The following is a 26721-nucleotide window of genomic DNA, read 5'->3' on the forward strand; positions in this document are numbered from 1 at the left end:
ACAACCTCAGAGGAGGTTTGTGAATGAAGGAGGACAGAGGGTTGGTGTGATGTGGGAGGATGCTAGAGATAGGGTGAGATGGAGGCAGATGAAAAATAGTAATTTGTTGGACAAAAGTCAGATTTATTGAAAGTTTCCTCTGACAAGGGAATTTTTGTACCATAATCATAATTCAACTGACACTATTAGTTTCTATAGCAAACCTTCTACAGCCTGGCAGGAAGTGCATCTAGGAAACGGTGTACTGAAAGACAAACCACTAACAGCATAATAAAACAAAATGTTGCATTATGATCATTTGATCTCAAGTTTTTTTGCCTTATCAACTGAAAGTTGAATTTGATTGACCACATAGCCTGTTTCTTCTGCCCAAAGTTAACATGAGAGGGAGAAACAGCAACAAAATGTGTGTGTGCGTGCCTTTTCTGTTAGCTGCTACTTTAGCCAAGCAGCAGTGTGAGTACAAATTACAACCTAAAAAAGGCAACAAAAAAAGTGACTTTTATGCAGCCAGGGAGCTCGACTGTCGCTGTGAAGCTGCTTACAAATTGTTGTAAAACACTCCAAGTTACAGCTGCAAAATTAAAGCAGGTTCTCTTCCATTCCTGAAAAGGTGACTTGTGTTTCATCCAGCAGTGGCTCCAAGCCACAGAATGAGACGCTTCAGAAAACATAGCAGGACCGAGGATATCTGTGACTCGTCCTCCCCTTTCCTCTATTAATGTGTTTTCTTTTTTGTGATAAATGAGTTCAAATAAAAGCAGCTCCAGCTTTTCAGATATTTTAAGATAAAATAAAAATTTTAACTGGATCTATGAGGGCCGGCTGGCTTTTGTATACAGCACACCAGAAGGTGACCAGAAACTTGTCGCTCCTGACATGGGCGTCACTTATGGCTGCTGTAATGGCATTTGAGCTTCTGATGAGATCACGCATGAGGCGTTTTCATAGTGAGACACAAAACGAATGCTGAATGAAATAATTTGAAATGTTTCTGCTGAGCTATTTAACAAGTCAGCAGCGCCGCTGTGTGGCCAAATGAGCGTACTGCATCAGAAATCAAACGAGACGCTGAAAATGAGAGATGTGGATAGTTTTCCATTGTTTCTAATGCAGGACGCTTCGCAGAGCATCACGCACACAGACAGACAAACGTCTTTTTAAATAAATGATATTAAAAGGCTGAATGATGTTAATCAATGATGTAACAAAGTAAAAATACTCCATTACTGTACTCACAGAGTTACAGTATTCGAGGAGTCTCCTGAGAGCACCAAACATCTGAAGTCAAACGTCTCCACTTTCTCCCCCCTCACATTTCCAAAATGAGCTTCTTACTTTAGGTTTAACACATTTGATATGAATCATTTATTTTGTGGCCACACACCGTCCTGACTTCAAAATGATTTCAGCGTAAAACGATCCTGCTGGTGAATCATCAACAGTGCTTATCACGCATGACTGATGTAGTAGAATAGAATTAGTAGAATTCATGCATCATTTAATGTATCAAATGAAGGATATGTTTGGAGAAAGAGTTTCTAACAGTGTCTTTTTGTTCCTTACAGTAGTTAACCGTGTAACTTTAATGTCTCAAACTTTAAACTTCCAAACCACCAGATTCTTTAAACATTAAACAAAATACTGTTTGTAAATATTAGCTTTTATTTCTCCATATAAAATGAAACAGAAGCTTTTCAGGTATCTTGGAGGCATTTGTGATGAGATGAAAAGATGTGGAAATCTGTTCAGCATGGCTTATTTCTGTGTATCCTCAAGTGGCAGACCCAAAACACGATCCACATTTTAGGATTAGGATTTCAGTTTATTGTCACCACACACGGGGTGGCTGTAGCTCAGGTGGTAGAGCAGATCATCTCCGACATTCACACAGTGTGTGTGAATGTTACTTAGAAAGCACCTAGAAAAATGTGCTTGTGCGAATGGGTGAATGCACAAGTTGTGTAAAGAACAGTAGAAAGAGTAGCTCTATAAGAACCAGTCCATTTGCCGTTTACCATTTACACGTATAAATACAGATAAGGCCAGTATAAATGGTGGAATAATTGGGCTGTTTATATCACCCGCTGCAGTGCCTTGCGGTCAGCAGCCGATCAATTCCCATGACAAAGTGGTCAGGATTCTACAGAGCATCCTGGTATTACCTCACCCTGTGAGGATTTTAATATGTCAGATTATATATATATATTTTATACATTTGTCAACAGAACACAAGTTTCCACTGAAATCACAGAAAACATACCTGACAGAATCCTTTGGTTGTTCCATATCCACCTGCACAGGAAACACCGGCAGGAAGACCAGGCCAGTGTTTCTTACAGACCTTTGGTTCAATGACAGACACGTCCACCACCGTCGGCTCATCAACAGGTTCGCCACCTGAAACACTTGATTTTCTTTTAGGTTTATTTCAGCACGTGGAGGCTGAATTGTTTGTACTCTGTGAACTAATCGAACGTTCACACACAACTGGAGACACAACATGAAGTAAAAAATAGAAACACATTTTCATGTAAAAACTCTTTTAAAAATATAATTATTCTACAAATACATCACATGAAACTGATGCTGCTTTCAATGATGTCATTAGCATGTTCAGTGTTTTCGTATCCTTCATGGATTTCATTTTCTCTCAATCTTTATTTTGGGATGATCAGTGTGTGCGGTCACTGTGTGAGTAATCATTGAGAGGGGATTAAAAATGTCAACAATTTTAAACTGATATCTTTATTTCTCATTAGGCAATCGTCACAAGCAGGTTAATGTCAGCATTGCTGTAACCAACGGCTGTCAGAAGTCAAAGGTCATTTTTATTTGATGCTATTGCACTTAATTGTGTTTTATTTTCCCTCGAAATAACATCTGCCTTATCAATAACTTAGAGTGATCTGATCAATAAACACAAGTTTGAAAAAGTTTGTTTTTGGATGAACTTCATGAACATCTTCATGAAATCTAACTCACAACCGGTCACAGTGTGCAGCAGTGAGCACAAAGTCTTCAGTGATGAGGAATTCTCCACAGACATGTTGACCCTTGTTATTCTGAACTGATCCCATGTAGGGTATCGAGTTGTCCGGAGCTTTTGTTCCATGAATAATTCCTGTTGAAAACTCTGGTAAATTAAAAAAAAAAAAGAAGATGATAAAGTTAGTGTGCCGTTTACAGCCGTAAGATAAATCAGGTATATTTGATGTTCACACTGATGCCTTGTAGTCATGGTAGAAAACAAAGAAGAAACTTGTGAAGACAGTGCATGGTGCCAGCAGGAAACTCAAACTGTCCTTTACTCAGTAGAAAGACTTTGATACTTCACGCGTCTTAGTTTGAAGGCTGGTCTATCGTTATCATCTCGACTTCCTGTCATGCCAAGCTCTCTGCAGTGCAGGTTTGATTTACCATTATCTAATGTCAAAAGGGGGATGGTGCATTACAAAGCAGCGAGAGAGACAGAAAGGCAGCAGAGTTCAGGTAAGAGTTGGATTTTAAATACAGGGCTTTGTGTGCGGGCAGGCGGAGATGAGGATCCAAATGCAAGACTCGAACACAGAATTGTAACTCAAAACCTCAACTTTATTGCTGGAGAAATTAAAACATGAACTGAACAAGGGTAGTGAACACGAAAATACTGCACACAGTATTAATCTTGTGTATTACTTGTTCATTAATCCCGTGTTCTGATTGCACTATTGTGATAGCCCTTTTGCCCAGTAGCATATTTCCTATGACAAGCCCAGTGTCTTCACAGATTGTGACAGAAGTCACTTTCTCTGAAAAGGGTGAGATCGATGACGAAACTGCAGCTTGTACCCCCGGGACATTGTTATCAAAACCCACTTATAAGGCCTCTCATCTCTCACTGAGAATGGCAAAACACTGCAATTAATTAGACAAAGTGTGTCTCAGGTGCCCCACTAACTTGATATCTTGTTGCCAACTAAGCAAGTGTTTGCTTAGGCAATCCAGACAAGAATTCCAGCAAGCTGCAGGAGGTCACCTGAAACTTCCACCAACTTACTTATGTCAGTATACTTAAATGTGGTAAATTCTAATACCTGAGAATACCTTAAACCTAGCTGTGCACAGGGTTCTCAGGGAGAGCAATATTGAAAGATACTGAGAGACCTGTAGCTTGCTACTGTCAACAACCTTCTACTGCTTAGAAGTATTTCTTATTTGGCTTCCTGTTTTTCTTCTTTTTTTCACATATAGTGTACATACAGTGTAATGACTGTGAATTAGTGATGGCCCGCTTGAAGCTGACGCTCCGGAGCGTGTGTCGAAAAAAAACAACACACTGGTTCAGAAGCACTGTGTCGAGGCTTGCTTCGTTTGGCAAAAGTCACGTGACCAGTGACGTCCGAAGCTTCATTACGCACGTAACTGCTTCGGTACCTGATTCAAACGGATATAAGGAAGTGAATCATCCACGGGATTCGTGGAGTGTGTTGATGGTGACATAGAGCGAAGAGGTGATCATTCCACTGACAGATATGGAGCCAGCGAGGAAAAGAGGACGTTCTGGCGTGTGGGAATATTTTGAGTTGATTTTGCTCAATTCATCTTATCTGCCGAAGTGAAAAACCTGAAATGTCCAAAATCATGTTTTCATAATGTAGATATCATTACAGCATATGACTTTAGGAACACTTCCAATGTGAATTAAAGCTAATGAAGACTACAAAAATGTATTTGACACTATACGTACATTACATTGCTACACAGTTTAGAAAATCATTTTGTTTATTGTTTTTAGGTGATAGTCTGCAGACCCAGGAATACCTGCATATCTACCAGCTTGCAGTGTAGTTCCTGCACTCCACAGCCTCTTCTGTTCCATGCAAGTGGATTTTCTCCAAGGCAGGAGAAACTATTTCTAAGAAAAGAAACAGACTCAGCCAGCACACAGTAACACTAATCCACTTTTTAACTGTAAATAACAAAAGGGCTACCTGACATAGATCATGTTTTTACTTTGCAAGTTCTTGATTAGAGGTGGGTTTTGATTATCGCTTTTCTGATTACAATCCATGCTAAATTGAATAAAGTGATATTGATTCATTACAATCCTGTGTCGATTTGTAAATTAACGTTATTATGCCTGAAACGCCAGCATATCAGGTTAAACCTCACAACATGTCGTCAAACACCATACAGCTAAAACAGTACCTGGGAGGTTTACGGATTCTGCATACAAACGTGAAGACAGAGCGCGGACCCGACGCGTCAGAGTCAGATTTTGGTGCGTCGTCGGGTCCGCGCTGTGTTTGCCTCTTTTTTTTTCGCTGGCTTCTGCAGCTGCAGGTTCATAACTCTCTGTTTACATCTCTAATTAAGTCTCACATGTGTCAGCTTTCTTTTAATAGATACGAAATTATGGATATATACTGATATATGACCAGAATTGTAATATTTCTGACTGAGGCAAAACTTTCAAGATTCCAATCAAATTGAATCAAAATGATTCTACAAATCAGTAACGATGCAGCCGTACTCAGCCCCTAAGCATTTTCCCTTTCCAGTTCACAATCAATCCCACCCCTAGGTCAAAAATATGTATAGGACAATTGGCCTCATCTAATATTTTGTATGAACCTGTCCAGCTGTCCAGTGATTAAATGACAAGTAGATGGAGGCAGGACTTCACAGCAGGGGCATACTCCATAATGTGCTGTGCAGTCTCATATGTATATTGTATATGTTGCTCACTTATTGTATTTACCAACATAAAAGAGTTATGAGCAAAGAAAGGCCACACCATAGTGCATGTTTAAATAGGGAAAGTTTATTGATCAAAATGTATTACGCAAATACGCATTACATTTTTTTCAGCCCCCCAATCGAGAAAACAAAACCAATTACATGTTCAAAGCAACGGAACGGTGGCCCAATATCAGAGAGAACTCCACTCTTGAGTGAGCAGTGATGATTGAGCAGTCCGTTTCATTTTGCAGATTCAAGCTGCTCTTCAAAATATTCGCCACCAGATGTCACCGGAGAGGACTGTGTTGAAAAGCTTCGAGTAATGAACCATTTTTCAATACAAGCTTCAGTGCTTCGGAAAGCTTCATTTGGCCATCACTACTGTGAATGCTTCTATGCTGGAAATGTCAGGGCTTTGTGTGCGGGCAGGCGGAGATGAGGATCCAAATGCAGGACTCGAACACAGAATTGTATCTCAAAACCTCAACTTTATTGCTGGAGAAATTAAAACATGAACTGAACAAGGGTAGTGAACACGAAAATACTGAACACAGTATAAAACACACAGGCATAATCCGACGGTACGATGCGGCACTGAGCAAGGGCAAACACAGGGCTAATATACACAGGGAAGTAATCAGGGAATGGAAAACAGGAGGGAGACACGGCTGGGAGAGATTGGGGCTAACGAGTCAGGGGATCGAAGCTGGACACACTGACATAAGACACAATCCTTCAAAATAAAACAGGAAACAATACACACTAAACTAAGACACGGACTGGACAGAGAGAGACAGACTAGACACTGAACTAAACCAGCAAAAAACACGAGAACACAAAACCTAAGAACTAATCCCTAAACAAGATGAACTAAAACATAGATTAATAATCATCATCATCATCATCATCATAACCAACAAAAGCACCACAAGAGAATAAGAAAACAATCCATAATGCAAAAACACACCAAAACATAACAACTCAAAATACTGGGTCAAACTGAGCCAGAACCGTGACAGGTAAGGAGATGTCATTTCAGGACTTAAACCAGACTCTAAGAAATTGCTGTGTCTAATTTTGCGATGCTGCGAGTAACAAACTGGGTTCAGTTTGGAGGTTGAAGAGGAACTTTCCCTCGCCAGGCCGACAGCCGTCTGTGTTTATCTCATCTCAGTTTATCTCATGCAGCGCAGGGCTAAATTTAAAATTATTAAATACTTAAGACAATGTATATTCTTCTATGACAAAAAATACAAGTGTTCATTTAAGCAAATAAACAGAGCCGTAAGAGATGTTTTTCAGAAACTGTTGTCTTTATTTTGATTTGCAACTAACAAATTTTTTTAAAATTTGTAGTTTTTGTTGTGCTCTCTATTATGTGAACCCCTCACCTAATTTGTTATGTTTTTTAACAAATTAAACCCCAACAATCAAATGATCCCCTGTGAGCAAGCACTAGGCACAGTGGAAAGGAAAAACTCCCTTTAAACAGGAAGAAACCTTTGACAGAACCAGGCTCAGGAAGGGGCAGCCATCTGTCGCGACTGGTTGGGGGGTGAGAGGCAAAAGAAAAGAAAAATGAGAGCACAAGTTAGAGAACATGAGCAACATTTAGCTAACATGAACAACGTATGGTTTTCTGGACTGTGGATGAAAAGCAGTCCATCATTACTACTCTTTAAAAGGGAACTAATCGATCACCAAGGTGGCAATATGGCTCAAGGAGGCCATAGGCAGAGTTAAATAGGCAATCGCTGTTAAGCACTGAAAAGCCCCAGTAAGCTGCAGCTATAATAAGGCCTACTGCGGCAACACCTAACCTATTTTAAGTAGGCGTTTGGCCACCATGACGCCATGAACCACTACTAGTCGGAACCACGTCAGGAGATGGTTCTGAGACAGGAGAATCAAGCTCCTCAGGTTGAAGACCAAGATTCTCCTGTGTCGGAACCACGTCAGGAGGTGGTTCCAAAGCAGGAAAAAAAAGCTCCTCAGGTTCAGGAGCAAAATTCTCCTGTGTCGGGACCACAGGTGGTTCCAAAGCAGGAAAAAAAAGCTCCTCAGGTTCAGGAGCAAAATTCTCCTGTGTCGGGACCACAGGTGGTTCCAAAGCAGGAAAAAAAAGCTCCTCAGGTTGAAGACCAAGATTCTCCTGTGTCGGGACCACAGGTGGTTCCAAAGCAGGAAAAAAAAGCTCCTCAGGTTCAGGAGCAAAATTCTCCAGCTGCAGAGCCTCCAGAGATTCCACCTGTGACTGTTGTTCTTGGTACTCAAGAGGCTCTAAAGTTTTCTTGAGTTTGTTTCTCTCCCTTTCAATAAGTGACAACTGAGCAGCAATGCTGCTGTTCTGCTCAATGAGAGATTCCGTCTTTTCCAAAAAGTCATGGTGCATTATCTGAACGTTCTTTTCCTGTTCCTGGAGTTTAGCCTCCAGAGATTCCACCTGTGTCTGATTTTTTTTAGCCTGAGCCTTCATGTGTTTAAGCTCATCTCTTGACTGATGGAAATGATCTTTATAATAATTCTTTTTGAGCTTTAGGGTGCTCAACTCAAACTGGAGTTGTTGAATTTTCATTTGAAGCTCCATAGGGTCAGGTATTTCTGTCTCCATCAACCCATACAGTCTTTGTGATTCCTCTCGAATCGCTCTGTCAGACTGTGAATTATTGACTATTTCTCGTGACATTTCTTTAAAAGCTTAATGCAACGTGTCGAAAGAAAAATAAGTGTGCTTAATTATTTAACTTTAAAATAGTCCCTTTCTGAAAGGTTTCTGGTTTGCTAAACACAACTCGCTGTTTCTGAAAATGTTCCAAGTAAAACTGTGTTTGCGAAGGTGCAGAGGGGGTATTTATAGACTTTCGTGGCTTCGAATTTGACGTCAGCGCTCTTCGAGCCTTTGATCCTTTGTTCGATCACAGGATCACATGACAGCTGTGCGTAATTCTGCGCATGCTCAGAGGATACCCATTGAGTTGCACGGTTTTGTTGTGTTTTGAATTTTTTTAAATACCCTGAAAACAGTCCAAACAGTGTTGCCAACTTAGCGATTTTGTCGCTATATTTAGGGAGTTTTCAAACCCCCCTTAGCGTCTTTTTTTTTCTAAAAAGCGACTTGCGACAAATCTGGCGACTCGCTCGTGCCAAAGCGCTCACAGGCGGAGGATAGTCCTCCTTTCGTGAATGAGAATAAGTTTCTAAATTAGCGGGGCCTGTGGAAGCGCAGACCTAACAGAGTGTGCCATGTGTTGTGCTGTGTGTCACGTCACATGTGTATTCATACCTCACAGTGAATATAATCCGCTAAGCCCACCAGCTAAATCCTGCAACCACACAGACCATACTGATGGATTACCACAGAGTAAAAATGGCTTGAGCAAGAAAGATCAGAACTCAGCCTGAACCTCCTGTGAATGAGACGAACTGTGTTTGACCTCCAGTGGGACAGATCATCTTAGAATTGTAGACATATTCTTGCTATATGACAGATTCCCCGACTCATCTTCAGCCTGTTTCCAGCATTTCCTTTTCTGTTAGCTGCCACTTTAGCCAAGCAGCAGCGTGAGTACAAATTACAACCTAAAAAAGCCAAAAAACTGTGACCTGTTCTCAGTTTTCTACCACCGTCTATCCATCTCTTAAATCTTAATGTTGATTCAGATTCACACTACAACCTGGGTTTGCCTCTTATCTGTATTTAATTTAATAACAGTACAGTACTTTGTTTTTGGTAAGCATTGTTCTTAAGGTAAATATGTAAAAATTGTGTGTGTTTCAGTTCTGTCTCGTGTACTGTTTGTTCGTATGTGTCTTTCTTGCTACTGTTACATCCAAATTTCCCCTTGTGGGACAATTCAAGGATTATTCTATATCATTTATTCACAGCCTCTCCCAGTCAGAGCTTTTCTCCATGCTTGTCTTACTGCACATGATGTTATTAGCACAACCACTTTAAAGGTGATAATTTAGGACTTCATCAATAATACAGACAGCAATGTAGTTAAACATCTTACACTTCATTTTTATTAGCAATGAACTTAACCTACATACACATTGTATTTATCACTACCACTCATTACAATATTCATTGTTTGCTCAAATGTAATTAATACTTTCATTTTTCTAAAAATACCTCAAAACACAATTGTATGGAAGTAATAAAACACAAACAAATCAGTAAAATATGTATTTTACAAAATTGTGCTAGATAACATTCTGCAGTATTGCACAAACTCTTTCCAATGACAAGTAAAATATAAACTATTTTGACCACTTTTTTCCATTTGACTGCATAAAAATGAACATTTACAAATAGTTATCTTATCTTATCTAACTGTTAATTTAGACTTCATCATTATGCAATGCATACCCTGCTGCATCTAAGCCCAAACCAGTAACCAGGCAGAAGTACAGAACAGTGTCCCTGGTAAATGAAGAGGAATCAAACGGGGCTCGTGTTTGTGTGTGTGTATTTGTGTTTTAATACATGGTGGTGAAGCATCTTTTTTAAGACCCAAAGGGTTACTTTGGATATTTACAAGTCTGCTTTAACTCCAAATGATCAAAATTTAGATATCTATAAATTTCTAAGAGATCATAGTCATGTTTCTGCAGTCAAGCGACTAGTCTAAATTATGCGTGATGACACTGCACTATTTCACAGAACCAGACTTCTAAAGGTCCAAACTAATCTTTTAACATTATATAGAAACATATGCACATTTACAAAAAACAACAAAAAGCAAAACAAAACAAATCGACTTCCTGAGGAAGGCCAGTGGGCCGAAAAAACAAAACAAAACCTGTTTAAAAAAAAAAAAAAAAAAGTATCCCATCCAAAGAGCACCTCTGAGCAGAAGTAGTGAATCCAAAAAGCGTTCCTTTACAAACCCTTTTTTCCAAGTTACACATACAGAACATTCTGTGCTTACATCCTGTCATTGTAAGCATGAGTTCAATTTAAGGGCAATATCCCCAAAATAAACTGAAAACACACGATCCTTTTGCACATTTTGATTTGATTGATTGATTCAAATATCTCAGTGAAGACAGAACAAAGATCTACCACAAAGCAAGAAAGCATGAGACAAGGCTAATCAAAAGGTATTGGCTGAAGCATTTGCTTATTACGCCAACCCTTTTAACAAAAGATCTTTTTGCATGCAGCTCCTGTACACAGGGCTCAAAGCAAATAATAAAACAAAGCAAAAACAAAACAAACAAGAAAAAAAACAAAACTTTCCACCTTTGATAAGTAACTACATCAAAGCAAAAGAATCAGGAGTTTTTTTGTTTGTTTGTTTGTTTGTTTTTTGCTCTTTTCATTCTTGATATATATATTTTTTTCTAATACTCTATTTTTAAACATATTTTTAAACAAGGTAATTGAACTACACCTTTTTAAATCACCGTCATAACTATTCCACAGGTTAACTCCTCTAACAGAAACACATCTCTGCTTTATATTTGTCCTTATCTTGTTTTTTTTTAAAGAAATCTGTTCCCCTTAAGTCATATTGACTCTCTCTGACTTTGAACAGCTTCTGAGTACTGGGGCAAAGTAAGTTATTTTGTGCTCTATACATTATCTGTGCCATTTTATATTCAACTAAATCATAAAATTTCAGGGTATTCAGATTAATAAACAAAATGTTAGTTGGTTCTATATAGTTTGATTGGTTTATAATTCTTATAGCTCTTTTTTGTAACTTGAAAATAGAAAGAGTGTTCATTTTATAAGCATTACCCCATATCTCCAGACAGTAAGTCATATATGGAAGCAACAGAGTACAATAAAGTGTGTATAATGCTTTTTTGTTCAGGACATGCTTTGTTTTATAGAGAATAGCAATGGTTTTTGACATTTTTGTTTTCACATGGTTTATATGAGACTTCCAACTCAGCTTATCATCAATAATCACTCCAAGAAATTTATTTTCGTACACTCTTTCAATTTCAATTCCATTAACCCTTATTTTAGATACATTTTTCATTTGTCTAGTGCCAAAATAATCAATTTTGTTTTCTTTATATTTAATGATAACTTATTTACATCAAACCAGTTTTTTAATATATTTAACTCCTTTTCCGCTGTAGTCAGAAGCTGTTCTAGGTTTTTACCTGAGCAGTACAGAGTGGTATCGTCAGCAAACAATACACATATTAACAGTTTGGAAACATTACATATGTCATTTATATATAATATAAATAATTTAGGGCCCAGCACAGAGCCCTGAGGAAGACCACAAGTTACCTTCAACTGCTTAGATTTTACATTATTGAATTCGACATATTGATATCTGTCATCCAGGTAACTTTTCATCCACTTGTATGCTAACCCTCTTATGCCATATCTCTCTAGTTTATTCATTAATATAGAATGATCAATTGTATCAAACGCCTTTTTTAAGTCTATAAAAACACCAACAGTATATTCCTTATTATCTATAGCATTAGATATCCCTTCTACAAGTTCCATTACTGCCATCGAAGTGGACCTTACATGGAAGGCAAACTCATGTTGTAAATATTATTTTATTGGTGAGGAAGTTGTGCAATATAATTTACTTAAGCTGGTAAAAAGATTGAGCATTAAACTGGCTGGTGTTTTTTGGGTAAGAGGGTCTAACAGGGGAGAGATGATATAGAAACATGATGTCCTTGGCCTCTTTAATAAGGAACTGACCTGCCTAATGCTGGGCAGACACTGTGCGATTTTTTTCAGTCGCGCGATTCAGCTCCTGCTCAAACTGTACGGTTGACTCGCAGGGGTTAGAAGTTCATAGGTCACGATGCAGGGTCTCACACTATACGGCCCGATGCTCTGATGCGACCTGAGTGCTCACACTGTGCGTACATAAAATGAAGGTTATAACAGAAATTCTGTCGCTTGCTCTCCCTTTCTGTCTTTCACTCACACAGACACGCACACCACCACCATCAACTTTGCTAAATTGCTAATGAAAAACATTGATGAGGCAGCTGTGATTGAGCAGCAGTGTAGATCCAACTATTTTCACGATTGTTGTGGTCGTGATAATTTTGTGAGGCCACATTGAAAAGGCTCGGATGAGCTTTCCAAAGTTCTACAAGTTGTGCCTCCATCGCTTGTGTCCAGATCACACACTGCACAGCCGTGCTGCACCGTCTTTTTCGCAGACATTTGTGTTTGCGCGTGCGCAGTGTGACAAACTGCGGTGACACCCTCACGACGGTCGCGAGGATTTCAAACAGGTTTGAAATCCTCACGACCAAGCGATTGATGATCGGGAGCTGGTCGTAAGGTGTTAATCGCGTCTCGTTACCCCACGTATACTATACGATGCACGACGCACGATGAAGGCCAAAATCGGGCCGATCGCCAAAACGGTCGCACGACTCAAAAATCGGCTCAAGGTTACAGATTTAAAGATGCTATGATTATTGTTTATCAGAGACCTGGAGAAACAGGATTATAAGCAAGTACAAGTAAATAGACAGCTCAGGTTGGGTGCTTTGGTGGTCTGAAGTTAGAGAGGCAAAGTTGAGCTTGCTTGTACATGTGCAGAGGAAGGATTGTCAAAGGATGTTGAAGATGGAGCTGCCAGGCAGGAGTAAAAGAAGACCACCTCAGAGGAGGTTTGTGAATGAAGGAGGAAGTGCAGCTAGGAAACGGTGCACTGAAAGACAAACCACTAACAGCATAATAAAACAAAATGTTGCATTATGATCATTTGATCTCAAGTTTTTTTGCCTTATCAACTGAAAGTTAAATTTGATTGACCACATAGCCTGTTTCTTCTGCCCAAAGTTAACATGAGAGGGAGAAACAGCAACAAAATGTGTGTGTGCGTGCCTTTTCTGTTAGCTGCTACTTTAGCCAAGCAGCAGTGTGAGTACAAATTACAACCTAAAAAAGGCAACAAAAAAAAGTGACTTTTATGCAGCCACGGAGCCGGACTGTCGCTGTGAAGCTGCTTACAAATTGTTGTAAAACACTCCAAGTTACAGCTGCAAAATTAAAGCAGGTTCTCTTCCATTCCTGAAAAGGCGACTTGTGTTTCATCCAGCAGTGGCTCCAAGCCACAGAATGAGACGCTTCAGAAAACATAGCAGGACCGAGGATATCTGTGACTCGTCCTCCCCTTTCCTCTATTAATGTGTTTTCTCTTTTGTGATAAATGAGTTCAAATAAAAGCAGCTCCAGCTTTTCAGATATTTTAAGATAAAATAAAAATTTTAACTGGATCTATGAGGGCCGGCTGGCTTTTGTATACAGCACACCAGAAGGTGACCAGAAACTTGTCACTCCTGACATGGGCGTCACTTATGGCTGCTGTAATGGCATTTGAGCTTCTGATGAGATCACGCATGAGGCGTTTTCATAGTGAGACACGAAACGAATGCTGAATGAAATAATTTGAAATGTTTCTGCTGAGCTATTTAACAAGTCAGCAGCGCCGCTGTGTGGCCAAATGAGCGTACTGCATCAGAAATCAAACGAGACGCTGAAAATGAGAGATGTGGATAGTTTTCCATTGTTTCTAATGCAGGACGCTTCGCAGAGCATCACGCACACAGACAGACAAACGTCTTTTTAAATAAATGATATTAAAAGGCTGAATGATGTTAATCAATGATGTAACAAAGTAAAAATACTCCATTACTGTACTCACAGAGTTACAGTATTCGAGTAGTCTCCTGAGAGCTTTGTTTTTACACCAAACATCTGAAGTCAAACGTCTCCACTTTCTCCCCCCTCACATTTCCAAAATGAGCTTCTTACTTTAGGTTTAACACATTTGATATGAATCATTTATTTTGTGGCCACACACCGTCCTGACTTCAAAATGATTTCAGCGTAAAACGATCCTGCTGGTGAATCATCAACAGTGCTTATCACGCATGACTGATGTAGTAGAATAGAATTAGTAGAATTCATGCATCATTTAATGTATCAAATGAAGGATATGTTTGGAGAAAGAGTTTCTAACAGTGTCTTTTTGTTCCTTACAGTAGTTAACCGTGTAACTTTAATGTCTCAAACTTTAAACTTCCAAACCACCAGATTCTTTTAACATTAAACAAAATACTGTTTGTAAATATTAGCTTTTATTTCTCCATATAAAATGAAACAGGAGCTTTTCAGGTATCTTGGAGGCATTTGTGATGAGATGAAAAGATGTGGAAATCTGTTCAGCATGGCTTATTTCTGTGTATCCTCAAGTGGCAGACCCAAAACACGATCCACATTTTAGGATTAGGATTTCAGTTTATTGTCAACACACACGGGCTGGCTGTAGCTCAGGTGGTAGAGCAGATCATCTCCGACATTCACACAGTGTGTGTGAATGTTACTTAGAAAGCACCTAGAAAAATGTGCTTGTGCGAATGGGTGAATGCACAAGTTGTGTAAAGAACAGTAGAAAGAGTAGCTCTATAAGAACCAGTCCATTTGCCGTTTACCATTTACACGTATAAATACAGATAAGGACAGTATAAATGGTGGAATAATTGGGCTGTTTATATCACCCGCTGCAGTGCCTTGCGGTCAGCAGCCGATCAATTCCCATGACAAAGTGGTCAGGATTCTACAGAGCATCCTGGTATTACCTCACCCTGTGAGGATTTTAATATGTCAGATTATATATATATATTTTATACATTTGTCAACAGAACACAAGTTTCCACTGAAATCACAGAAAACATACCTGACAGAATCCTTTGGTTGTTCCATATCCACCTGCACAGGAAACACCGGCAGGAAGACCAGGCCAGTGTTTCTTACAGACCTTTGGTTCAATGACAGACACGTCCACCACCGTCGGCTCATCAACAGGTTCGCCACCTGAAACACTTGATTTTCTTTTAGGTTTATTTCAGCACGTGGAGGCTGAATTGTTTGTACTCTGTGAACTAATCGAACGTTCACACACAACTGGAGACACAACATGAAGTAAAAAATAGAAACACATTTTCATGTAAAAACTCTTTTAAAAATATAATTATTCTACAAATACATCACATGAAACTGATGCTGCTTTCAATGATGTCATTAGCATGTTCAGTGTTTTCGTATCCTTCATGGATTTCATTTTCTCTCAATCTTTATTTTGGGATGATCAGTGTGTGCGGTCACTGTGTGAGTAATCATTGAGAGGGAATTAAAAATGTCAACAATTTTAAACTGATATCTTTATTTCTCATTAGGCAATCGTCACAAGCAGGTTAATGTCAGCATTGCTGTAACCAACGGCTGTCAGAAGTCAAAGGTCATTTTTATTTGATGCTATTGCACTTAATTGTGTTTTATTTTCCCTCGAAGTAACATCTGCCTTATCAATAACTTAGAGTGATCTGATCAATAAACACAAGTTTGAAAAAGTTTGTTTTTGGATGAACTTCATGAACAGGAAATCTAACTCACAACCGGTCACAGTGTGCAGCAGTGAGCACAAAGTCTTCAGTGATGAGGAATTCTCCACAGACATGTTGACCCTTGTTATTCTGAACTGATCCCATGTAGGGTATCGAGTTGTCCGGAGCTTTTGTTCCATGAATAATTCCTGTTGAAAACTCTGGTAAATTAAAAAAAGAAGAAGATGATAAAGTTAGTGTGCCGTTTACAGCCGTAAGATAAATCAGGTATATTGGATGTTCACACTGATGCCTTGTAGACATGGTAGAAAACAAAGAAGAAACTTGTGAAGACAGTGCATGGTGCCAGCAGGAAACTCAAACTGTCCTTTACTCAGTAGAAAGACTTTTATACATCACGCGTCTTAGTTTGAACGCTGGTCTATCGTTATCATCTCGTCTTCCTGTCATGCCAACCTCTCTGCAATGCAGGTTTGATTTACCATTATCTAATGTCAAAAGGGGGATGGTGCGTTACAAGGCAGCGAGAGAGACAGAAAGGCAGCAGAGTCCAGGTAAGAGTTGAATTTTAAATACAGGGCTCTGTGTGCGGGCAGGCGGAGATGAGGATCCAAATGCAAGACTCAAACACAGAATTGTAACTCAAAACCTCAACTTTATTGCTGGAGAAATTAAAACATGAACTGAACAAGGGTAGTGAACACGAAAATACTGAACACAGTATAAAACACACATCCGACAGTACGATGCAGCGCTGAGCAAGGGCAAACACAGGGCTAATATACACAGGGAAGTAATCAGGGAATGGAAAACAGGAGGGAGACACAGCTGGGAGAGATTGGGGCTAACGAGTCAGGGGATCGAAGCTGGACACACTGACATAAGACACAATCCTTCAAAATAAAACAGGAAACAATACACACTAAACTAAGACACGGACTGGACAGAGAGAGACAGACTAGACACTGAACTAAACCAGCAAAAAACATGAGAACACAAAACCTAAGAACTAATCCCTAAACAAGAATAACTAAAACATAGATTAATAATCATCATCATCATCATAACCAACAAAAGCACCACAACAGAATAAGAAAACAATCCATAATGCAAAAACACACCAAAACATAACAACTCAAAATACTGGGTCAAACTGAGCCAGAACCGTGATAGGTAAGGAGATGTCATTTCAGGACTTAAACCAGACTCTAAGAAAATGCTGTGTCTAATTTTGCGATGCTGCGAGTAACAAACTGGGTTCAGTTTGGAGGTTGAAGAGGAACTTTCCCTCGCCAGGCCGACAGCCGTCTGTGTTTATCTCATCTCAGTTTATCTCACGCAGCGCAGGGCTAAATTTAAAATTATTAAATACTTAAGACAATGTATATTCTTCTATGACAAAAAATACAAGTGTTCATTTAAGCAAATAAACAGAGCCGTAAGAGATGTTTTTCAGAAACTGTTGTCTTTATTTTGATTTGCAACTAACAAATTTTTTTAAAAATTTGTAGTTTTTGTTGTGCTCTCTATTATGTGAACCCCTCACCTAATTTGTTATGTTTTTTAACAAGTTAAACCCCAACAATCAAATGATCCCCTGTGAGCAAGCACTAGGCACAGTGGAAAGGAAAAACTCCCTTTAAACAGGAAGAAACCTTTGACAGAACCAGGCTCAGGAAGGGGCAGCCATCTGTCGCGACTGGTTGGGGGGTGAGAGGCAAAAGAAAAGAAAAATGAGAGCACAAGTTAGAGAACATGAGCAACATTTAGCTAACATGAACAACGTATGGTTTTCTGGACTGTGGATGAAAAGCAGTCCATCATTACTAGTCTTTAAAAAGGGACTAATCGATCATCAAGGTAGCAATATGGCTCAAGGAGGCCACAGACAGAGTTAAATAGGCAATAACTGTTAACTGTTAAGCTTTGAAAAGCCCCAGTAAGCTGCAGGTATAATAAGGCCTACTGCGGCAACACCTAAACCTATTTTAAGTAGGCGTTTGGCACCATGACGCCATGAACCACTACTAGTCGGAACCACGTCAGGAGATGGTTCTGAGACTGGAGAAACAAGCTCCTCGGGTTCAGGAGCAAGATTCTCCTGTGTCGGGACCACATCAGTAGATGGTTCTGAGACAGGAGAAACAAGCTCCTCGGGTTCAGGAGCAAGATTCTCCCATGTCAGGACCACATCAGGAGATGGTTCTGAGACAGGAGAAACAAGCTCCTCGGGTTCAGGAGCAAGATTGTCCTGTGTCGGGACCACATCAGGAGATGGTTCTGAGACAGGAGAAACAAGCTCCTCAGGTTCAGGAGCAAAATTCTCCTGTGTTGGGACCACATCAGTAGATGGTTCTGAGACAGGAGAAACAAGCTCCTCAGGTTCAGGAGCAAGATTGTCCTGTGTCGGGACCACATCAGTAGATGGTTCTGAGACAGGAGAAACAAGCTCCTCGGGTTCAGGAGCAAGATTCTCCTGTGTCAGGACCACATCAGTAGATGGTTCTGAGACAGGAGAAACAAGCTCCTCGGGTTCAGGAGCAAGATTCTCCAGCTGCAGAGGTTCACCAGTGATGTTGTGAACAACAGCTAATATTTTTTCTTCCTCCTCCCTTCTCAGCTCATCCTTAAGATTATTAATTATTTCTCTTTTCATTTTAAGATGTTCATAAAGTTCATCTATGAGATCTTCGTTATGAACAATCTTGAAATTTTGCTTTTTGACTTTTTCTTCCAGCCAAAATATTTGCAGTGTCAGACTTTCTGTTGTCTTTTCTTGATGCTCAAGATTTTCTAAACATTTCTTGAGATTTGTGTTCGCTGTTTTTAATTTGTTTATCTCAGCAGCAATGCTGCTGTTCTCCTTAAGGAGATATTCCTCTTTTTTGTGAAAGTCACGGCACATCCTCTGAATGGTGCTAACCTGCTCCTGCATTTTAGCCTCCAGAGATTCCACCTGTGACTGTGCCTGTCTCACCTGACGCTGAAGAGTACAAATTTCTCTTTTCAGCTCAACTGTGAGTTCTGTCTTCTGAAATATTTCCCTATATTGTTTTTCTATTATCTCTTCTTTTTTTATTGTTTTATTGTGAGCTTCTCCCACTTCCTGATCAAGTCTCTCTAAAGAGTCCTTGAGATCTACGTTCTCTTTTTTTTGCTCGTTTCTCTCACTTTCAATCTGAGACAACTGAGCAGCAATGCTGCTGTTCTGCTCAATGAGAGATTCCGTCTTTTCCAAAAAGTCATGGTGCATTGTCTGAACGTTCTTTTCCTGCTCCTGGAGTTTAGCCTCCAGAGATTCCACCTGTGTCTGATTTTCTTTAGCCTGAGCCTTCATGTGTTTAAGCTCATCTCTTGACTGATGGAAATTATCTTTATAATAATTCTTTTTGAGCTTTAGGGTGCTCAACTCCAACTGGAGTTGTTGAATTTTCATTTGAAGCTCCATAGGGTCAGGTATTTGTCTCTCCATCAACCCATACAGTCTTTGTGATTCCTCTCGAATCTCTCCGTCAGACTGTGAATTATTAAATGCTTCGTTTGACATTTCTTTAAACTCTTAATGCAAAGTGTCGACAAGAAAAAATGTTTGCTTAATTGTTTAACTTTAAAATAGTCCCTTTCTGAAAGGTTTCTGGTTTGCTAAACACAACTCGATGTTTCTGAAAATGTTCCAAGTAAAACTGTGTTTGCAAAGGTGAAGAGGGGGTATTTATAGACTTTCGTGGCTGCGAATTTGACGTCAGCGCTCTTTGAGCCTTTGATCCTTTGTTCGATCACAGGATCACATGACAGCTGTGCGTAATTCTGCGCATACTCAGAGAATACCCATTGTGACGCACGGTTTTGTTTTGTTTTGAATTTTTTTAAATACCCTGAAAACAGTCCAAACAGTGTTTCCAACTTAGCGATTTTGTCGCTATATTTAGAGAGTTTTCAAACCCCCCTTAGCGTCGTTTTTTGTTTCTAAAAAGCGACTAGCGACAAATCTGGCGGCTTTTTCTGGTGTTATTGGAGGCTTATTTATGACGACTTTTGACGTGAAAGCGCTTGTTGCTTGTACTCTCAACAAGCAGCGGGTGCTGCCGTGGGCACCTCGCTCGTGCCAAAGCGCTCACAGGCGGAGGATAGTCCTCCTCCAGCCGCTATCAGGGCAGGAGATGTTCACGTGCGTCCAAACTGCAAATGAATCGCGCACGAGCAAAGCCGCCGCTCCCGCACTGACTGTAACGCAGTCAATTCTTCTTTTACTGTTATGCTGTTTTGTGGATCACAAGGTTTAAAACTACTTGTAAACACACACACAGTAACTCCACCCTAACCTGCAGCTGCAGCGCAAATAACAACGAAAATTGTTTGTAAACGTGTCCTGGAGTTTACAGGTGCAGACAGTGCAACAGCTTCCAGGTCATTTATTCTGCCAATATGGCAAGAAGGTCATAACTGCTTCAAGCACTGTCTATATGATCTGGTCAGAGAGGCTGACTGCATCACCACTGATGATGAGCACTAGCTAGTTCCTGAATCCTCTTCTTTGGGGGAGATTGGGGTTGGGGGGCATGTAGGTGGAGGCCAACCAGCTGATGGAAAAGAACATAGGAGCATTTTCTGAGAACAAGGAGCTGGCGACTGAGTGTATCCCTCATGACAGGAAAACCGTGTGGGTCCCACTACTGAAGAGAGACTGCTCTACAATCTCGTGTGCCCACTGATATCAAACCAGGGCTCACCCTGTATGCAGTTCCCTGCAATAGCAGCCTGAGATCTACTTTTGACTTTTTTAAAACAAAGGAGATCTTTTAGCTGCTGTGCACCCTTACAAACCTGCACGAGAGGCAAGGATGTGAGCTTTGGAGGATTATAGATAAAGTGGAGATGTGAGCCTACACCAGAATAAAGCAATACATAGCATGTTGGATGACAACACTAGAAGTTCTCAGGTAGTGAAAAAGAGCAAGCAGTTCAGACTCCAACTGACAGAGGAGTTCCAGGGACAATGTCTTTACTTCGGTCACCTTGGCAGAGGGACTCCTCAGATGAAAACTGGCACAGGGGAAACAACCCAGAGCTACCTCCCTCCCTCGAGTTGCAACAGAGGAAGATTTTTTCGTCTGTCTTTGGCTTCACGAAAACTACTACGGCAATTTCCCACATGCCAAAGCAACAGAGGAATGTGCTTCATTTGAGCACAACACACAGGGAACCAGCAGTCAGTGATGGGCAAAAGAGGAAGCCTGGAAGCAAGAAGCAATCCTGGACTACAATAGGCACAAACACAGCTTGGATAACCTAGAGAGGATGTTAGCACCTCGAGTTGTTGAAGGAAAACTAGCTGCTGGCTCTTTTCTCCAAACTCCTGGATGTCTTGAAATGCAATGCCTTTGTCCCGTCGGAAATAACTTCACTGAAGTGGGGGAGTCCTCTACAGCCTACAAATGAAGCGTGATCCTGGAAGAACTAGGGCAGATGCTGGTGACCTCAGCAACCGCAAGACATCCCTGATTCTCAGCCACTTCTGCCATTGATCTCAGGATACACTAGTCTGAACCAGAGTGTGACCCACACCCCACCAATAAAATGAGAACAAGGTGCAAAAGGCGCACCTCCAGGATTGGAACAGTAGCCCCTTGCACCAAGTGTATAAATTTTGATCATTTTAGTGCTCATATCAGTGGTTATTTGGTTATTAAATTGCCTTTATGGCCAGAAACACACCATGTGCGATGTTCTTTTTGGCCATTCATCCAAAAATAAAATAAAGTAAAAATAAATCATTGTTACTGTTACTGGTACTGACCTACAATGATGATTAAAAATGTTATGTTTTGTTAGGGTTATATTTTTGAATTGTCATTTGTACTTAGCAACATGTAATCATTTATGTCTACAGGTATATAATCGTTTCTATGTTGATAAAATGTCTCATCCTTATTTAGGTCTGCTAAGGATCTGGGTGCACTCTACACATTCTTAAGTTCATGCGCAGGGCATCTAGTCTTGTGATATGTAGAATAGGAGGACACCCACTCTTTATCTGTTGACGTACAAGAGCATTTTGTTTAGGTGAACTGCTGGACTCCCTGGAGTCAGCATTTCTGGGGAGCCTTCACAGGGTCACCTTTTGACACATACACATACACACGCACACCCATGTACACACATACACATACCCACATTCACACACACGCATACCTACACGTACACACAGACTGGTACTATTTGTTCACATATATGCTTGTTTAAGATGCCAAATGTTAATGAAACTATGCATATTCATGTAACCACAATAAAAGGCAGTGCTACAGGGGAGCTGACCGAGAGTGACTGGGGAAGCGTCAGGAACAGCGCTTGGAAAAACCAGAGTGCGTGTGGTGATGTGATGTGTGTGAGAGTCCAGTCTTATAGTGATGTGATGTGTGTGTGAGAGTCCAGCCCAACACCTGGTTCAGGGCCCGAATAGCCTGGGGGAAGAAGCTCCTCCTCATTCTCTCTGTTTTGGCCTTAAGGGAGCAGAAGCGCTTCCCAGACCTCAACAGTGAGAAGAGTCCATTGTTGGGATGGGAGAGGTCCATCATAATCTTCCTAGCTTTGGTCTTGCACCGCTTGGTGTAGATGGACAGCAGGTCAGGGAGCTCTGATTGAATGATGCGTTCGGCCGAGCGCACCACTCTTTGCAGATCTCGTCTGTCCTGCTTGGTGCTGTGACAGGACCATGACAGGTCCTGAGGGATGTGGACACCCAGGTATCGGAAACTGTCCACTCTCTCCACTGGCGTTTCTCTGATGATGAGGGGCTTGTAATTCCTCACCTGCTTTGTAGTGAAGTCCACGATCAGCTCCTTAATCTTGCTGACATTTAGGAGGAGGTTATTCTCCTGGCACCAGGTCTCCAGGTTCCTAATCTCCTCCAGGTAGGCCGTTTCGATGCTGTCGGAGATCAGGCCCATTTGTTGTTGTTTTAATTGTTTTAATTGCTGCAGCATCGAAGCGAGCACAAAACTTGTTCAGCTCATCAGCCAGTGAAGCGTTGGAGTAAACAAACTGGACTGCAGCAGAGGACTCAGACACAGCCTGTCTGTCTAAAGGTCCAGCCTCCACCCAGAATCTTGCAGGGGCCTTTCTGAGCCTGAGATCCACGTTTAACCATCAGATGGCGCCTCATTTCAGGGCACAGCTTCTCTCTATGGTTTTGCATGAACTTTTACTAAAGTGATACAGCGATGCAGCTTCAGGTGGTTTTAATTTTTATTTTTCATGCAACTTAGCTTATAAACCAACACATACTTGATACAATTTAATATCAGGTCCCATCCAGAGTCTCAGTGAAATGTTTCTCATGTATTGTTTCAGTGTAAAGGGGGATAAGAGAAGGGTAGACACTATATTCATTGAGTAGATAAAGTAGGCTGTGCAAAAGTAAGGTGAAATGTAAATCTAGGGAAAGGCAGGGGTCTATGCCCTGAACACAAGGGAGCGTACTGAGCTTTCAAACCGCTGCTGTCAAACAGCAGAAAATGTTTTCTCAGAAATGAAAGCCTCTGTGCTTTAAAATTCACCAACATGCTAAAATTAAAAGTTAACGGCCTAGATTAAATTTAGTTCTTTGGAAAAAGGTTAATGGTCTCACTCTGCCCAGGAATGTAGCTGTCCTGGTTTACCTCTGAGCAGGAGCATGCATATTTGTTAACTATGTGAGCATGTCCTGTAGAGTGACCACATGTCAACAGCATTATTATAGTAGGTTACACTGTAGTGGCGTGATATATATCACCAGTACAGAGGTCAGAGGTGGGTGTACCTCACCACTGAACCAGGACTCTTGTGCAGAACACATCTCATAACTTTAATGAGTGTTCTGTCATTTAGAGCCACAGCAGTTCACACGTCTAAACTCAGCAGCATTCAGATTTTGTGCCGCCTCACAGCGGACAGACTGATGACCTGTCCAGCGTGTACTCTTCCTCTCACCTTATGAAAGTATGAATAACCTCTTTGTGTGTGTGTGTGTGTGTGTGTGTGTGTGTGTGTGTGTGTGTGTGTGTGTGTGTGTGTGTGTGTGTGTGTGTGGAGGTTACAGATTTAAAGATGCTATGATTATTGTTTATCAGAGACCTGGAGAAACAGGATTATAAGCAAGTACAAGTAAATAGACAGCTCAGGTTGGGTGCTTTGGTGGTCTGAAGTTAGAGAGGCAAAGTTGAGCTTGCTTGTACATGTGCAGAGGAAGGATTGTCAAAGGATGTTGAAGATGGAGCTGCCAGGCAGGAGTAAAAGAAGACAACCTCAGAGGAGGTTTGTGAATGAAGGAGGACAGAGGGTTGGTGTGATGTGGGAGGATGCTAGAGATAGGGTGAGATGGAGGCAGATGAAAAATAGTAATTTGTTGGACAAAAGTCAGATTTATTGAAAGTTTCCTCTGACAAGGGAATTTTTGTACCATAATCATAATTCAACTGACACTATTAGTTTCTATAGCAAACCTTCTACAGCCTGGCAGGAAGTGCAGCTAGGAAACGGTGCACTGAAAGACAAACCACTAACAGCATAATAAAACAAAATGTTGCATTATGATCATTTTATCTCAAGTTTTTTTGCCTTATCAACTGAAAGTTAAATTTGATTGACCGCATAGCCTGTTTTTTCTGCCCAAAGTTAACATGAGAGGGAGAAACAGCAACAAAATGTGTGTGTGTGTGTCTTTTCTGTTAGCTGCTACTTTAGCCAAGCAGCAGTGTGAGTACAAATTACAACCTAAAAAAGGCACAAAAAAAAAGTGACTTTTATGCAGCCAGGGAGCTCGACTGTCGCTGTGGAGCTGCTGACAAATTGTTGTAAAACACTCCAAGTTACAGCTGCAAAATTAAAGCAGGTTCTCTTCCATTCCTGAAAAGGCGACTTGTGTTTCATCCAGCAGTGGCTCCAAGCCACAGAATGAGACGCTTCAGAAAACATAGCAGGACCGAGGATATCTGTGACTCGTCCTCCCCTTTCCTCTATTAATGTGTTTTCTCTTTTGTGATAAATGAGTTCAAATAAAAGCAGCTCCAGCTTTTCAGATATTTTAAGATAAAATAAAAATTTTAACTGGATCTATGAGGGCCGGCTGGCTTTTGTATACAGCACACCAGAAGGTGACCAGAAACTTGTCGCTCCTGACATGGGCGTCACTTATGGCTGCTGTAATGGCATTTGAGCTTCTGATGAGATCACGCATGAGGCGTTTTCATAGTGAGACACAAAACGAATGCTGAATGAAATAATTTGAAATGTTTCTGCTGAGCTATTTAACAAGTCAGCAGCGCCGCTGTGTGGCCAAATGAGCGTACTGCATCAGAAATCAAACGAGACGCTGAAAATGAGAGATGTGGATAGTTTTCCATTGTTTCAGGACGCTTCGCAGAGCATCACGCACACAGACAGACAAACGTCTTTTTAAATAAATGATATTAAAAGGCTGAATGATGTTAATCAATGATGTAACAAAGTAAAAATACTCCATTACTGTACTCACAGAGTTACAGTATTCGAGTAGTCTCCTGAGAGCCTTGTTTTTACACCAAACATCTGAAGTCAAACGTCTCCACTTTCTCCCCCCTCACATTTCCAAAATGAGCTTCTTACTTTAGGTTTAACACATTTGATATGAATCATTTATTTTGTGGCCACACACCGTCCTGACTTCAAAATGATTTCAGCGTAAAACGATCCTGCTGGTGAATCATCAACAGTGCTTATCACGCATGACTGATGTAGTAGAATAGAATTAGTAGAATTCATGCATCATTTAATGTATCAAATGAAGGATGTGTTTGGAGAAAGAGTTCCTAACAGTGTCTTTTTGTTCCTTACAGTAGTTAACCGTGTAACTTTAACGTCTCAAACTTTAAACTTCCAAACCACCAGATTCTTTTAGCATTAAACAAAATACTGTTTTTAAATATTAGCTTTTATTTCTCCATATAAAATGAAACAGAAGCTTTTCAGGTATCTTGGAGGCATTTGTGATGAGATGAAAAGATGTGGAAATCTGTTCAGCATGGCTTATTTCTGTGTATCCTCAAGTGGCAGACCCAAAACACGATCCACATTTTAGGATTAGGATTTCAGTTTATTGTCAACACACACGGGGTGGCTGTAGCTCAGGTGGTAGAGCAGATCATCTCCGACATTCACACAGTGTGTGTGAATGTTACTTAGAAAGCACCTAGAAAAATGTGCTTGTGCGAATGGGTGAATGCACAAGTTGTGTAAAGAACAGTAGAAAGAGTAGCTCTATAAGAACCAGTCCATTTGCCGTTTACCATTTACATGTATAAATACAGATAAGGCCAGTATAAATGGTGGAATAATTGGGCTGTTTATATCACCCGCTGCAGTGCCTTGCGGTCAGCAGCCGATCAATTCCCATGACAAAGTGGTCAGGATTCTACAGAGCATCCTGGTATTACCTCACCCTGTGAGGATTTTAATATGTCAGATTATATTCTATACATTTGTCAACAGAACACAAGTTTCCACTGAAATCACAGAAAACATACCTGACAGAATCCTTTGGTTGTTCCATATCCACCTGCACAGGAAACACCGGCAGGAAGACCAGGCCAGTGTTTCTTACAGACCTTTGGTTCAATGACAGACACG

The 26721-nt window shown here is 40.5% G+C and overlaps 1 long non-coding RNA gene across 2 annotated transcripts; it reads left to right on the forward strand.

Annotated features, from left to right (window-relative positions):
* The first annotated feature begins 739 nt into the window (after positions 1–739).
* Positions 740–26721, forward strand: LOC120729629. 2 transcript variants are annotated; one of them, XR_005694965.1, is made up of 3 exons: positions 740–2391; positions 15244–15541; positions 26457–26721. It is a non-coding gene; the product is annotated as an uncharacterized LOC120729629 (long non-coding RNA). The 2 variants fall into 2 exon arrangements; XR_005694964.1 differs by lacking the exon at positions 26457–26721 and having other exon boundaries at positions 15244–16289.

Source organism: Simochromis diagramma, unplaced genomic scaffold, assembly GCF_900408965.1.
Source record: "Simochromis diagramma unplaced genomic scaffold, fSimDia1.1 OVJJ01000293.1, whole genome shotgun sequence".
Lineage (NCBI taxonomy): Eukaryota > Metazoa > Chordata > Actinopteri > Cichliformes > Cichlidae > Simochromis > Simochromis diagramma.